At 37.5% G+C, this 15556-nt stretch overlaps 1 long non-coding RNA gene across 1 annotated transcript in view; it reads right to left on the bottom strand.

Annotated features, from left to right (window-relative positions):
- Positions 1-2593: 2593 nt before the first annotated feature.
- LOC142072352 (uncharacterized) overlaps positions 2594-15556 on the bottom strand; it is a 54832-nt gene continuing 41869 nt past the window's right edge. Inside the window, exons 2-3 of the long non-coding RNA XR_012668749.1 lie at positions 10061-10181; positions 2594-2800 (exon numbers count right to left, since the gene is read on the bottom strand). This is a non-coding gene — a long non-coding RNA (uncharacterized LOC142072352). The remainder of the gene's footprint in view (positions 2801-10060; positions 10182-15556) is intronic.

The raw sequence follows: 15556 nt of genomic DNA, 5'->3' as shown, positions 1-15556 counted from the left end.
AACTTTCACAGTTGCTAACTTTGTCCACCACCCTTTGAAAAGTATCTGCTTGCTGTTTATCACAATACATAACTTTTTCTAATTCTCTTCCATTATCTCTTACATCTTTGTTTGAGTTTTTTTATCTAAAATTTCTCCTGACTGTGCTGGGCGACTTCTAAATTCAAACACACCACCTTCTTGGCAGTGGGAATTTCCTCACAAAATAGCAATATCAGGTCTCTTGTTACAGGTTGTTCAGATAATAAATAGATACGTGAGCAGCAGTGTTTGGGAATGATATTTCTCCTACTGTGTGACCGTGTGGTTTCACCAAGGAGAGCTCAGATGTTGCCTGAACGTTTGCGTTACTAGGTTCTCATGTGGATCACAAGTATAATGTGTTTATATGAATGCAGCACCACTCTGCCACATTCCTAGGTCTGTCAAACAGGGCACAGGCTAAATTGCTTTTCATTTCTTCCTCCTTTGTTCCTAGGTTTTAATGGTGCTTTTTCACTGGTACCTTTGAACATCATGAATTTTCAGATTGATCAGTAGCTCCATTAAATGCAAGCCAGTTGGTTCCAGTAGATACTTATATGCATCTGGAGCTGTGGGAAATAAATCACAATATTGATGCAAAAGTGGTTAGCGATAAAATATCATTTTTATAATTTCAGGTTATCATCATTCCTTTTGCCTTTACTAAATTTTAGGAGATATCATCTGTATGAAAGTAACTGTAGATACAGAGAGAATACTTGCTCACATTTATGTTTCTGGTTGCTTATTTTTTTTAATAAAATATTCATTCTAATTCAAGATATTCCTAGGAAATCTCTGCTTTTTTCCATTAAATGACAGGCCATGGAAAGTTTTCAAGAGAAAAACTAAGTTATAAATCTGTGCTTATCACTTCCAAGTCTGATTGTGCAGACTCTGGAATGCCCCTGTATAATTTCAATTTTGTTTTAATAGTCTCTAGAATTGATTTTGTGATACCTTGGGAAGATATATCTAAATGTTTTACTTTTTACTTTGCATGTAGTGTTTGGTAGGAGTTTAACTGCAAACTGTAGGTGAAGCTACTGTCGGTTGAAATCTTGAGAACTGTTGGTTAAGGAATGTGAAGATATTCTTATTCTGTGATCTCAAAGAGAATTGATGTGTAGTACCTGGTTTATCAGTTTCACAAAAGCTAAGCCAAGAGCCTCTCACCGCTCCTTCTCCCGTTTCTTCCACAAAAGAGTAAATCTTAGTTTTAAATCTACATAAAGAATTCTGGAAGTTTTCTCATTAAAATGATTTCTCTCATAAGCACTCTAATGTCTTCATTCATTTAACTTTAAGGAAAACACGTATAATGGGGAATAGTTTTGGCTAGTTGTGGCCCAATCTTTCCCCTTAAAGGTGAAAACCTTTGTTTCTTCCTTAAACCCTTAACATGGTTCTTTTGTGATGTTCATTTGCAAATGTTTTGTACCTACATGCAAACATCTAATATAATAATTGTGATACTGTTATTACATGAGAAGTAAGATGTTTTATCAAGCAATATGGAATACAATTACCTTGGATAACTGGTTGATAATATAAGAAGCCATTGGAGTATAAAATATTTATATTAATTTGGGAAATATTTAGTTATCTGGCAATGCTTAAGCAACTCCCTTACCAAACTCAGAAAAACAAGAACCACCTCTCCAAAGGTTGTTAGGAAGAGAAGACAAGAAAAGAGAATTTCAACTTCAATTAAACCTTAGAATTAAAAGGAATATCTCAGAAAATGAACTGAATAAAAGAATTAAAACTCTAAAAATGTTCTGAGAATCTCCTCCTACACAAAGAGCAAATAACCTTAACATTGAAGATTTAGAACCCTGCTGCATATGCATTAGCAGATTGCATGTTCATGAGCTGAAGATTCTACCAAGACCATCAGATAAAGGTGTTCAGCCAATGAAAAGATGACATTGTCTGATATTTGGATCCAGCCGTGCTCGTGAAAGAGGTAAGTAAGTAAGTCTCACCTTCAGTAAGTCTATGGAAAGAGAAGAGTATAAATATCTCTGAAATGAGATAGCTACTCTCATAGCTCATCCTGTTCATCTCAGCTCATCCAAGCAAGCAAAGAAGACAACAGAGAAGCCACAATGCTTCATCAAGAAGAAGCAACTTTCCAATTCAGACATACTTCTGCAACATGATATTATCACAAGATTTACAACATATTTTGTGAGATGATGTTTGTAAAAGTACTGCCAAGGGATTGCAAAAATAAAATAATTTTAATGGGATATGGAAACGCTACTATAATTTGAAGTATTAACAGTTTCTCCTGTTAAACACCAGATTATTTAGATTCTGTACTCCTGGAGACAAAGCATAAATGAATCATGGCCAACAGAGAGAAATATGGGATTTAATTTCAATTTAAGATTCTTAATATTAATTTGCCTGTGTTAAGACTGTTTCTTAAGGTGAGTTGGTGGGTTTATAAGAAACGTTGCCATTTCAGTTGAGTAACTCTTAGATAGCTTCTTTTAAGAAACTGACAACCAGACCTTGACTGGTCTTAGAACTTTATTAAACACCTTTTTGTGGGATGAGGAGTGCATGAACGCCTCAAGGAGGCAGCAGGAGAGGAAGAAGATCTATGTTTCTCACTCAAAACCAGCTTCAGATCCATGCCACGGAGGGGTACTCCCTGTGGAGGAACATTCCACTCTCTCATGGTCAGGGTCAGGCTCTGGAGAAGTAGACATTGTGTTTTTGAGAAGATGAACTTTAAAGGTGGAAATCCCTCTGGTTCTTCATCCTGATGGGGAACAAGATACAGATAGGATAGGGATGTCCCGTCCCTAAGAAAATTAGGCAACTTTTGTGTCTATCAGTTACAGGGATAAAAGCCCTGCATGTGGCACATTGTTTAAATCCATAGGATTGCTGCATGGCAACTTCCTCCCATTCCAATCCCGCCCCCAGCTATTAACTAATTGTACTAAAGTGAACAATAACTATGTATAAAGGAGAAAATCTGTTTCTAATATATATAACTGAAGCTGAAGAGCATTGGGGAGCTCCAATAGTGAGAAGCGGCAGTCAAGCCCCTTTTATGCCCTCAGCTCCACACACAAGGATGATAGGGACCTAGTGGTATTGCTTGCAAAACTTTGACTTGAATGCAGTGGCGGTATACACATCTGCAGTGGAATGTATATGTTCACAATCACTTGAAGGAGAACTTCTTTGTGACATGCCGGGGTACAGTTCAGACCAGTGAGGGGCTGTGTCATCCTGGCTACGCAACCAGGGGTGCCTTACTGAAGTAGATCCCACCTGCGCCATTCACAAACAGCAAGCTACACCCTGAGTGTTTCCGTAAGTGCCGCTTGCCATTTATACCATGTCTCTCTCCAGCCTTGCTTATACTGCAACACACTCCCAGTCCCAGATTTTTCCCTGAAATGTATATCATGTACTACCCAGCCCTCTCCTGTGTAGTACAAATATTTTAAGTCTGTTATTCCTTTAAGGAAATAATATGTCATCTTATTATCTTAAATAGATTTACTGAGACACTTCAACTTAGATTAGATAAAAGAATGAAACCAGTTGATTAACTACAAAGAGAGAAATTTTAAGTGAGTATAAGTAATGAGGCATAAAAGTTAGAAATGGCTACAAGAAAAATAAAGATAAAACAGTTACTAGTGACTAACTTAACAAATTATATTAGATTCAAACAAAATTCCTTACCACCTTCTTCCAGCAAGGTTACTGACCAAACTTTCAGATCAGGATTCCTCCCCCCAGAGACTTATGGCTGTTTCCTGTTGTCTTCTCAGGTGTGGAGAATGAGGTGGGCAGGGAGAGAGAGGGGGTCCTTTATGGTGTTTGTCCCTCTTTTTTATAGCTCAGTCCCCCTCTTGAAAAACATTTCCAGCTGAGAACCAGGAGACAGAGTCTATGTGGAAGGATATTCCCTGCTGGATTTTGTCACCTGTTTGAACTTCCTTTGTTTTCCCTTCAGGCTTGATGACTTACTACTTAAATGCAAATTAAGGCAAACACATTTCTTTGTTTTGGACAGACCTATTTTCTGATGTCTGCTTGGGCAGAGGTGTGGGGTTTGGAACATGCGTTAATAACATCACACAGGGGACTCTTCTAATTTCTCATACAAATTTGCCACACATTTTATCAGGACAATACTGACCAAAAAGTATGACTTTTCAAAGGCTACCTTACAAGACATATCTTGTCCAAAGATTATTACAATAGTGCATAGGGAGTGAATGCAGGGGTGTATTCCATCACATGCTTGAAACTAAACATAGAACATGTGAAGAATTTAGTAGGATTATGGTTCAGCAAGAAGTACATAAAATCTATTAATGTACCATCAGTGGTCTTCTCAATGTTTCAGATGCAGCAAAACTCTCTCTCTCAAAAACAATCATCAAATTCCGTGTCTTCTCCAGTTATAAAATTAAGGTTACAAAATCCTGATTATTCCTGTTAGTAATAAGCCTTGTGTAGAAAATAATAGATTGGTTAATGTCTTCCCTGGTCATCTCTTTTTTTACATGACTTGAAAGAATTTCAAAGATAAAGGAGTATGATTCTAAATTTTCTTTATATGCGACTGATGATCCAGTTTGTAACTACAGAGAAAGAAATTTTGGTCTTAGTTTGCTATAATATTTTGTTGGAAACATAAAGAGCCATACCGTAACATAAAATACTTATTGCTGCTGAAGCAGGAAGGTGGGGTTAAATTTCCATCTATCAAATGCCTAAACTGCCCCTTAAATCTTAAATGTATTAATGACTATGTTATATTGTAACCATAAGCTTAGCTGTTAATGGAAGGCCGACAGGCCCCAGTCATAGCTGGGCAGGATTGAACCTGGGAACCTCTGAAGCTAAATGCATGAGCCTCTACTGCATGAGCTAAAAGCCTATTGCCTCTTAGGTAAGACTGTAGAGCAGACTCATTACTCTCTCTTTAAGTGGTCTTGGTGCTACTAGATGGGATAGAACACCACATCCAGGAGGTGTGGTTACATAAACATTAAAGCAAGTATTTCACTGTCTAATTTTCCATTTCTTCTTTTATTATAATGGGGTCATGAAATAGACATAAGTAAATAGGATGGCTGAGATGTAATACCATTAAATGTTGGAGACAAATGATATAATTGCAAAGATTTAGACCAGAAGTTCACAAACCCAATTCATAGTCACCCACATCTTCTACACATTACAAATTACCTCACCACCAAAAATTGGATAGACAAGGGTTAAAAATAGCTGGAGATTTTTATTTTGGTTCTCAAGTACATTCTTTTGGATCACAGATGAGGGAATACTGCATTCATCCTTTTCAAACATTCAAATGCTTACCAATAAATCGCTTTGTATTTTAAGATATAGGCCATGTCTACACTAGAGACCTTACAGCGGCATAGCTGTACCAATGCAGCTGCACCACTGTAAGATCTCCCCTGTAGCTAGTCTATGCCAACTGGAGAGTGCTCTCCTTTCGACATAATTAAACTACCCCCAATGAGCTATGTAACTGTCCACAGCAGTGTTGCTGTCAGTGTAAACTTATGTTGCTCAGAGAGGTGTTTTCACACCCCCCGAGCAACATAAATTATACAGACAAAAGTGTTAGTGTAGACAAAGGCTTATTTTATAACAAGCCTCAAAAATGCTATGTATCAAAATGGCTCTTAAATAGTTTAGGCATTTTTCCCAAAGTTTTTCATTCTATGATCTCTGTGATATGAGTGGAACTGGAGAATGAGGATCAGATTTCAGGAGGGGGATGTGTTATCGTGAGATTATAGGATCAGGAATACATGCCTCAGGGCTTGCTCTTGGTAGTGGCTTGAAAACAAACAGAAAAACTTCAACCTGCAATGCTGGCCTTTTTAGTGTGCAAAATAAAACACTGTATCTTACAACATTATCTGCATCACTTGTTGCAATGAAACAATCGCTCCTATTTTAGGTTCTGAATTTCATAGGTTTATAGTAATGCACATTAAAAATAAATGGTAAGCTGATCTACATATTAGTGATGACACTGGTTAAAGAAGATATATAGCTGAAGTACTTTCTCCTCTCAAAATGCAGAATATGTAGATTACAATACAAGTGGGTTTCTAGACTAGATATGTAACTTTATATATCTGCAATAATGAATCCTCTTTTAGACTAGAGGATTAGTGTTTCCGTGGTCCTCCCTCCGAGACAGAGGGATTCTGTGGAATTCCAGAATACTTTGAGGGCATTTCCTACTCAGCTATTAAGTTACGCTCTCAGTGTCTAGTGGAACATTTAACAAACTGGTATCCATCCGCAGCCATTGATAATAGTGGCACTTAGATGCCTCCTCCCTCACATTGTGCTCACAGGCCACCATGGAAAAGATACCTCAACAAATAAAGTGATATGGGAGGAAGACAGAATGCTCGTGGCAGAAGACTTTCTGCTAGTCCAGTAATTTTGTACTAGTGAACTTTATACATGCCTTTTTAAAAGCAAGGACAGTTTTGGGTGTCTAGGCTATTAGATCTGCAAAGATTATGAGACAGTCCTGTGGCCTGTACAGCACCCCTGCACAGACAATTGACTGAGACATTTCCATGTCAGTATAATACTTCATGGACAGGAGGCATCCTCAAGTGAGCATCTATGCATAAACCTGGATATAGCTCAAAATCGTTGTAGGTGGATTTAATGCTTGAGAAAGGTGACAGACTTGAGTTCCCAGAGCCTCAAATCCTCTCTTTTCTACAGGATAGATGGGGCCTGGGCAGTAGGAGTGCAAGTTTCTCTCTATGGCTCTGCCATTTTGACTCAATCCTATCCTAGAAGTGAGGGGATAGGTAGTTCAAGTTCTCTGATCCGCTCGGTGTTTGTGTTATCTTTTAAGACGGTCAACTATTATAGGTATTTGTGACAGATATGAGGGTGGTTTTTGTGATGAACTAGAGTCACCATTTCATTTCACACATTATGTTAAGGAGTTTCAGTTATACCATATTAGTCTGGAGTTGAACCAATGACCCCAGCCTGAGGAGAAAGCCTCCATCTCCTTATTACCAGCTCCCTGATCAATTCAGTTATTTCTCAGATGTAGTCTATAGAAAATTAAAATTTAATAGTTAAAAGTAACCATATTTTTCATGCTATCAAAAGGTATAAAACAGCTGTTCATACATCACTCCAGTTAATTGCTGTTATCCATTATTGTTTCCTCAAACATAACAAATTAGAGCTAAAGCCTGGAATATAGCTCATGAAGTAAGTGAAAATTATACATGATTACCACTAGATGGCGCTAGTTATTTTCTAAATTATTCTAGATAGATACATTATACAGAATTGCAAAATGATTATGATCACTGTTGCAGTTGTTAAGTGGAATGTGATCATTTAAACAAATCACCTGTCTCTTGTATGATCACATCTATTCTTTTGATTTTTATTTTTTTTTTTACAATTTTATTAAACTTTTTCCCTCATGAAAATTACACAATTTAATAGAAACTATTAAAAATATTACAATAATGCCTAAGAACCAACCAAGAGTGGGGCCACATTGTGCTAGTTGCTGTACAAAACACAGAGTAGCTGACAATCTCTGCCCCAAAGAGTTTACAGCCTAAACTTACAAGACAAATCCCAGAGTGGGGGAAGGAATATATTACACAAACAGAGTTAACAATATGGTGGAAGCAAAGGGCATATTATTTCCAAGGGGGAGGGGGAAAGAGAAGAGGATAAGCTAAATGGAAAGAAAATTGAAGGGAGAAAGGACTTTGAAGGACAGGAAGGTGAGGAGGACAGGGCAGGGCAGATTTAGGTAAAAGGGGCAGGGCAGGTATGGATTGAAGATATGAGAGAGAGACTGACTGTGAGGGATGAGTAGGTGGAGTGTTAGAGCAAACACCCAGTCAGCACAGGGCAGAGGAAGTCTGTCATTTCTACAGAATTTGTAAACACACCTATAAAATTCTATATCCTCCATTCACTTCTATAGTGAATAGACAATTATATCTAAATTCATTATTTTTAAATATAGAAGTTGTCATTTTTAGAAGAGTAGTTTCAGTAGAATCCTATTGCTTTCATCCTTATTAAATTCTGAAGGATTTTTCCTTGAGGGAATTACAATGTGAAACATGAAATATAGCCACAATCATACATTTTAAAAAGGGGTGTTATACGCTGGTCTGAAAGCAACTTGCAATTATGGGGCTCCATGATTGCCAATAACTTTGAGATAGAATGTGGTCAGCATAGAAGTAAAAAGATGCCATCAAGCCCTACAAACTTCATCTGAGATCTTAAAAGTCAGGCTGCATCATTTTCAGCTAGCGCATCACGCTTAATAGAAGATTTTGCACCTGAAACTTAGTTTTGCTGATGCACTAACCAGAAGAGAAGCTGGCTTGTTCTCCTAGGGCATTGCCTGAAGTAATAATGGGTATAAAAAAAAAAGAGCTTATTGCTGTCAAAAGCCATCATCCAATGTGATGTGTATGCTGACCTATGTCCTCTTCATGGGCAGTGTTCTCTGGCCCTCTGCTACCAGACCCAGCTCAGCAGCATGTATCTGGGATGCAGTCCCTGAACCCTTGTCATCGTGGTTGGAGTCAGACTCAGTATGCTGCAGATATATTATGGTTTCCTTTTGTACATGAGCGGTAAAGGAAAGGAAGGAGCTCCCTTTACACACTCCCCCTATTAGCTCAGACTTAGTTTGGCTTAGAGTTCGTAGGAGAAAACCAGTTCAGTTCTGAGTGAAAGAAGTTGTACCAGGTGAAAGAGTTCCCTTTTCAACATGTTGTAAGTGTCATCACTAGTAGACAAATCTATTGACAACACTGAATTTTTCTTAATTAGCTCTTCATCATGCTATTGTTTCATCTTCTCTAAGAATAATTAATAGTAAAATCCAGTCATTCTTGATGTTCCTGTTTCCAGGCCAACTGTTAAGTTTTAAAAGTAGTAATTTTATACTGCAGTTTTGACCATTTATTTTAATACAGCAGAACTCTAACATTACTCTTACTGTAAATTAAATAAAATGTAATTTTGGGATTTGTCTTATTTAAGATTTAATAAAAACTACAACACTCTTTGGAGCAATTAATAGCTTAATTAATACCAGGAAAATAAGATAAAGTTGAGGAAAATACAGCTTGAAAGTCTATTAGTGAACATGACAAATGTGTTTTTGTATTGCTATTGAACAAATACAATACCATAACATTTATCTTTAATTATCCCTAGTAAAAAACTGATTATAACTTTTCCTTTATTTAAATCTCATTTTTTTTGCTTTTCTTCATCTTTTATATCTGCAAAAAGAAATTTAACCAAAAAAAAAAATCAGCAAATAAAAGCAGAATAGAAACAGATTTTTCTTGAGTCAAAGAGCCTACACTTTATTACATGTCTAAAATCCTGGGTATATTATTCTTACAAAATAGTCTCAGACATTCCAAATGTTCATTTCAAACCTATTTATACCCAGTGAAGTGTATGATTTTTCTATTCAGGGTTGCTGAAAGCCACGTTGATAAATTATCTAAATTCAGCTAATTATGTTTGGTCAAGTATTGTCTTAGGCACAATTATTCTGCAGACTCTAAATTCATGTTCTTTTAAATAACTATTGCTGCAGGGCTTTAGGTTTAAAAATCCACTTTAATACACACTGATGTAACTAAGACCATAATAGTTTGTGGTGTCTCTTCACATCTAAATAAATAGATGGGTTTATGCAACAATTCTATCCTAAAGAGGTAAAACATGAACAAACAAAGTGGAACATTTCAGAATCAGTAACTTGTATGTCAGTGCAATTTTGTAATGTTTACAACTTTGTTTTTAAACCACAGGTAGGCTCTGATAGTCAGTTATATTGTGTATCATATGGGCTGCTTGGTTTCACCACCCAATTAATTTTTAAGTTATAGCACATGGAATTGACATGTCCTCTTTATTCATTCATAGCTGTGATCAAGATCTTTAATGGCTCACTAATCCCCACCTGTGAAAAAAGCTCTCTCCTTTGTAAAGCCAGGAGTATGTGGCAGAATAGAAGCAGGCAGAGTTTTCACACCTCCTCTTGTCAGTCTAGATGGTTCAGTAGGTAGGGTAGGCTGTGTGCCCTGTATCAATACAATTACATAATCAGTACCTGTAAGTTAAATCACTCCTCACACCCACTAGTACAAATATGACAGTAAAGCTATTCTCATTATGATTTTTTTTTACATTGAAAGTAATTATAGATAGTTTTTTAAACTATAGCTTCAAGCTTTATCTTTACCTAAAACTTTGTTCTCCAGAGGCAATACTCTGCAAAAAGAAAGCATGCATATCTGATGAGGTACAGTATATACATTTTTTTTTTACAGGAATATAATGCAATAAAAAGCAGTAGGAAATTTTGTTTTTTATAGAATCCCTGCTGGAACTTACAGGACCATCAATTAATCAATCAATCTCTGATTGAGGGCTAGTTGCACAATTTAAACAAACGTCAGTAAGGTAGCCATATAAAGATTCTTAAAGTGGAGCACTGGTACACTTAAAGATACTTATTCTTATGGATAAACTGCAAGACAGCATAATAAGTCAGATCTTTGAAATAATTCCTTGTTGTGACACAGGTCCATTGGTAGTCCCCTACTCCATGTCAGCAGCTATTGTCAGGCCTGACATACAAATTATTACAACAGTGTGTTAGGAATAGTATCTAAAAGGTGTCATGTAAGATATCACTGGAAGACTAATAAACTACCAATCATTAATATTCTTGCTTGAGGTATGTATGGGATGTGTATAAAGAAATATGTGCAAGAGTTATGTTCTTAAAACGTGTTTAGCAAGCAACACGTAAGCACTGTCCGCCCTAGACAAAGGAATGTGTATTTGCTTGTCTGTCTCTGCCTGGTCAGACAATGAAGGGCTATTTGCATATAAGATAAACAAAGCTAGCAAGCAGGGGAGAAGATGGCATGGCATCTACAACCCAGCAGGAGAAAGAAACCTTCTCTGGGCTATAAAGACAAGGGGTCTGAACCTCAAAATGATAAGCAATTGAATCAACTGATTGAATACAATATTACTGTATTATAAAAGTGTATCAAGTAATATGTGCATTAACGTTATGAGAAATTATGACTACTCACTTATATTATGCTTTAAAGTATATGCCTAAACAGGTGGGAAGCTATTTACTTGTCTCCATCAAAATTAAGTAAGATGTGACTAAAAACATTAACCAGCAGGGAGATGGGAAATCCACAGGAAGGGAAGAACAGCATGAGGCCACCCTGCATCTGGGAACAAAATGGTAGGTTTTAGAAGACATAAGGAAGGAGAAGAAGCCATTTCACATCTATCACTAGACAGACACCAGAGGCCAGAGCTTTTGCAAGCAGAGGAAGTTGGGCCCTTCAACCAAGGAGGTTGAAGTCTCTGGGAACTGAGTATATGTGAGAAAGCTTCTTAGGCAAAGATCTTTCACCTAGGAAGAGAAAGGAAACCATCACCTTGTACTTCCCTGGAAGGCCCTGACTGAGAAAAAGATCACCTATAGCTAGAAAGAAAAAGATTCATAATAAATCTCCCTTGAACCAAGGCTGTAGCATGTTAAATTAGGTCTTAGCCACTAGAAAGCATATTTTTACTTTAATTTGTTTGTAACCCATTTTACTTTAAATTCCTTCTGTTTAGTATGAACTAATCCATGCTTTTTTGTTAATAAGCTTGTTTTACTTTTAATCTAAACTAAGCCAGTGCTGTGTTTGAATTGAAGTGATTGTTACTTCCAGTTAAAGTAGCAAGCTGTGCTTTGGTCTCTTTAAAGGAACAGCAAACCTTATTAATTCTCTGAGAGTTCCAGGAGTGGGTTGGATATTTCACAACAGATGGTTCTGGGGAAGTTTAGGTCACGGGTATGCTGGAGTTACCCTGCAAGTACTAACCAAGCCTACTGGAGACTAGGGTGGGATGTGGTGTTGCAGGCAGGTTGCTGGGGTCAGAGTGCTGAATCAGCAGTGCACAGAACACAGACACTCAGGGAACTGGATGCTGGTCTGCTAGCTATTGGTGTCTGGGCTGCTGTGAGCCACAGCAGCAGAGCATTTAAGGCACCCAGGAGTACAGGGCAGGCAGTGACACAACCTTTCACTGGTCTGGGTTGCACCCCAAAAAAGGACACTTTTACAGGTTCTTGACAAATCAAGGGATCTGGTAATATAAAGTCTATTATTATATCCCTTCCCAGCACCAGCTGTGACAAAGAGTGTTACCATCTGATGGCTGTGATGCAGCCTATGTGAAATGAGCTTTTATCATTAGGGTGGATAAATACCTTATCACAAAAACAACCACATGCAAACAAACAGGCACCTTTATCAACCTGCTGATCAAATGGGTCCATACACCAGGTTGTCACAAGGGGATCTACTCACTATAATCCTCCCCTTCTGGGGCATCAAAATCTCTCAGGGCCCACTACCCCATAATGACACCACTGCTCAGTGGCTGGGAGAGGAACTCAGGCCTACCCTCTACACTGGGTTCTAGCCCAGGAACCCTACAACAAGCAATTAAGGTCTGAACAATCCAGAATTTTACTGCTAGATCCCAAGGTTACCCCCTACCTTACCTTCTCTCACCCCAAGAGTGACTGCACTTTTCCTCCCTACAGCTCTCATCTATGCTCAGCTTCTGGGCTTTATAAAGGCCCCTCCTGTTTGTGTACAGCTGAGCCTCATCTCTAATTAGCCCTTTCCCTCTGGCTTCTCCTTCAGGTGCAGCCTAGGTGGTTAACTGGCCCACTTAGCCATTTAACATCTTCAGGCCTTTTGTGGGGTAGATACCCCACTGCACAGATGAAGTCCAAACTCACCATCCTCTTAATTAATAAAGAAAAAATAGTAATAAACAAAGAATAGCTTTCAGAGTGGTAGCCATGTTAGTCTGTATCAGCAAAAACAACGAGGAGTCCTTATGGCACCTTAGAGACTAACAAATTTATTTGGGCATAAGCTTTTGTGGGCTAGAACCCACTTCATCAGATGCATCCAAGACTAGAATCACCCTGGAATGGAAAGTGATATGGAGTTTACCAGGTTTGGAGACATGGGCAAGGCATAAACATCTTATTTAAATACATAAGAGTTTCTGGTCCAATTATAATGGAGTTACTCCACAAGGGGAAATAATAACATGAGGAATAGGGTGTGAGGCTGAGGGAGGAAATCTTAGCAACAATGCAGTGAAATCTGGGCTTTTGTTGAATGAAGTCTGAAAATGAACAATAGAATGAATGCAACATTCCTTTTTACAATGTAATTAAGCAAATTCAACTTATTTTACATGTGCTGCAGAATTTTGTATTTAAAACACATCACTGTACTGTAAATGGTGTCATGGGGTGGAGGGTGGGGAGTGAGGTTGGAGGTTTTAGGGACAGGTGGGGCTTTCGATGCCTGGGAAAGTGTGAGAGATTGTTTTGCATTACAGGAAAGTTCATTGCCTGGACACTTATGCTAATATGATCATCAGTGAAAGTTAATATTGACATTAATATTGCCACTTGAAGGAGTCAGAGTTAACATCCCATATTAGATGAATGGGGGAAATTAACATATCTCAGAGCAACTGTTTAAGGCTGTCTGCAGAGTTAGGCAGACAAAACTACATTGGTTGCTTTCAGTTCAAGCTTGGAAAGTTTTCTGCACAACCACAAGAGCTGGACATTTTTTTAAAAAACTTAGTTTCTGGAACAAAATTTTGGTGCAAAGGGCAGATTTCATGGCTGATGAACCTTATGGGTTCTGGTACTGGCCAACTGGTTCTTACCAACATAAATTAGAAATTGCATGACTGTAGTATTACCGGGCACCAGCTGGCCAAATGGTGACTAGTGTCTGTTAAGGCCCTTATGCTGCAATGAGTTCTGCATAGGCAGATCCTGTGAAGCCCCATTTCCTAGACATTTTAGACTTAGCTTTAAGTGAACCTTTATTTTAGAATAATTCTTAAGCAGCTTGTGACATGACTTTTCCAATACTAGGTGTTGTCCATATTCACATCAATATGTAATTAGCTGACAAAATTTAAGTGGGTTTCTGCCAGTTAATTTGCCTGATCCTAGACAGAATTCAGGCACAAATCAACAAAACTTTAGGTCACTATGTTTGTGCCAACTCTGATAGGATAGGCAGGTTTTCTAAAACATTTGTCCCATTGGGACTGGACTGTGAAGGGGGTAGACATTCTTCAGTTTACGTAACACAGCAAAACTCATTGAAGTGGCCTTCTCCATATTTAAAGTTGAAAGATGAACAGATACTGAAATTGAAAATTACTTCATTTATTTATTCTACAGTGAACCATAGGCATAAGAATACAGATGAAATTCCTTTTGAGCTGGATTCCTGATTGATTAATGTTGCAAGAGAAAGAAGTCAGTGATATTAAATAGCAGGTTTTTTGGTGTGCAGTGCAGGTGATATTTATGAACACATAGTAGGTGTGTATGTTTGTGTGCATGCAAAGTGGTATTTTATGGAAGAATGCGAGGAAGGTTGTCATGGAGATTAAAAGCCTTGAAGTGCTATTCATTGGTGCTAGTTATGCTTGCTGGGCACAAGGATATTAGTTCTAGCATCTTGAATCTTCCATTGTTATAAAAATAATTACACTTATCTTCACTGCAAGGGCTATTTAGTAGGATAAATAAATATAGGTACATAGACACATCTAACTTAAAGGTGAATACAGTAACCTGATGACCCATCTTGAATCAAAATTGTGGTTGTAGTTGCTGGACCATTAAAATCCTTGTTCTTCATTGCATAGTCATTCAGGCAGTTTACAAGGTGTCATTACAAAATGTACAGAAGTAGCACTTGCATCAAAAGGCACAAGAAGAACAAAAAGGTATTGACATTCTGTATGGACACTGGTAAATATAAAAGGTCTCTTTAGAAGGACAGAAAATAGAAATGAAAACCTTGTAATGTGTTTTGTTAGAAAATGCTTGAAATAAGAGTATTTATATAGAAATTCCAACATCAGTTAGAGTTCTGTATAGAAAGTTAAGCAATTTCTGGCATTTTTTTCTTGACTGAGTAGAGAAAAATGATATTGACAAGTTTACCTCTGTGAGAAACTCTGTACATGGACACTTGTGTTTGGCAGAATCAGTATGGCTAGTTTTTTAGCCAAGAAATCAATAGATAAAATTGCAACATAAGCTTCACCCATACACAACACAACATAGATATTGAGTGAGTAATACAGTTTTCAAAACTGACTTGAAGTGATGATTATTAACTAGAATTATATATATATTTATATTTAAACTGACACCACAGAATTCTTTTGAGTCTTGACAGATATGTGGAATATTTAAATGCAGTAATTGCAGTTACCATACCTCCTGGGATTAAGCTGCTGGAGAGGGAGTGACATTTTGCAGAGAGAAAAATGAATTTATAATGTGAAAAAGCTAAAATGAGGT

The sequence above is a fragment of the Caretta caretta genome, chromosome 6, assembly GCF_965140235.1.
Source record: "Caretta caretta isolate rCarCar2 chromosome 6, rCarCar1.hap1, whole genome shotgun sequence".
Taxonomy (NCBI): Eukaryota; Metazoa; Chordata; order Testudines; family Cheloniidae; genus Caretta; species Caretta caretta.
This window is presented reverse-complemented; position numbering and strand designations above follow the sequence as displayed.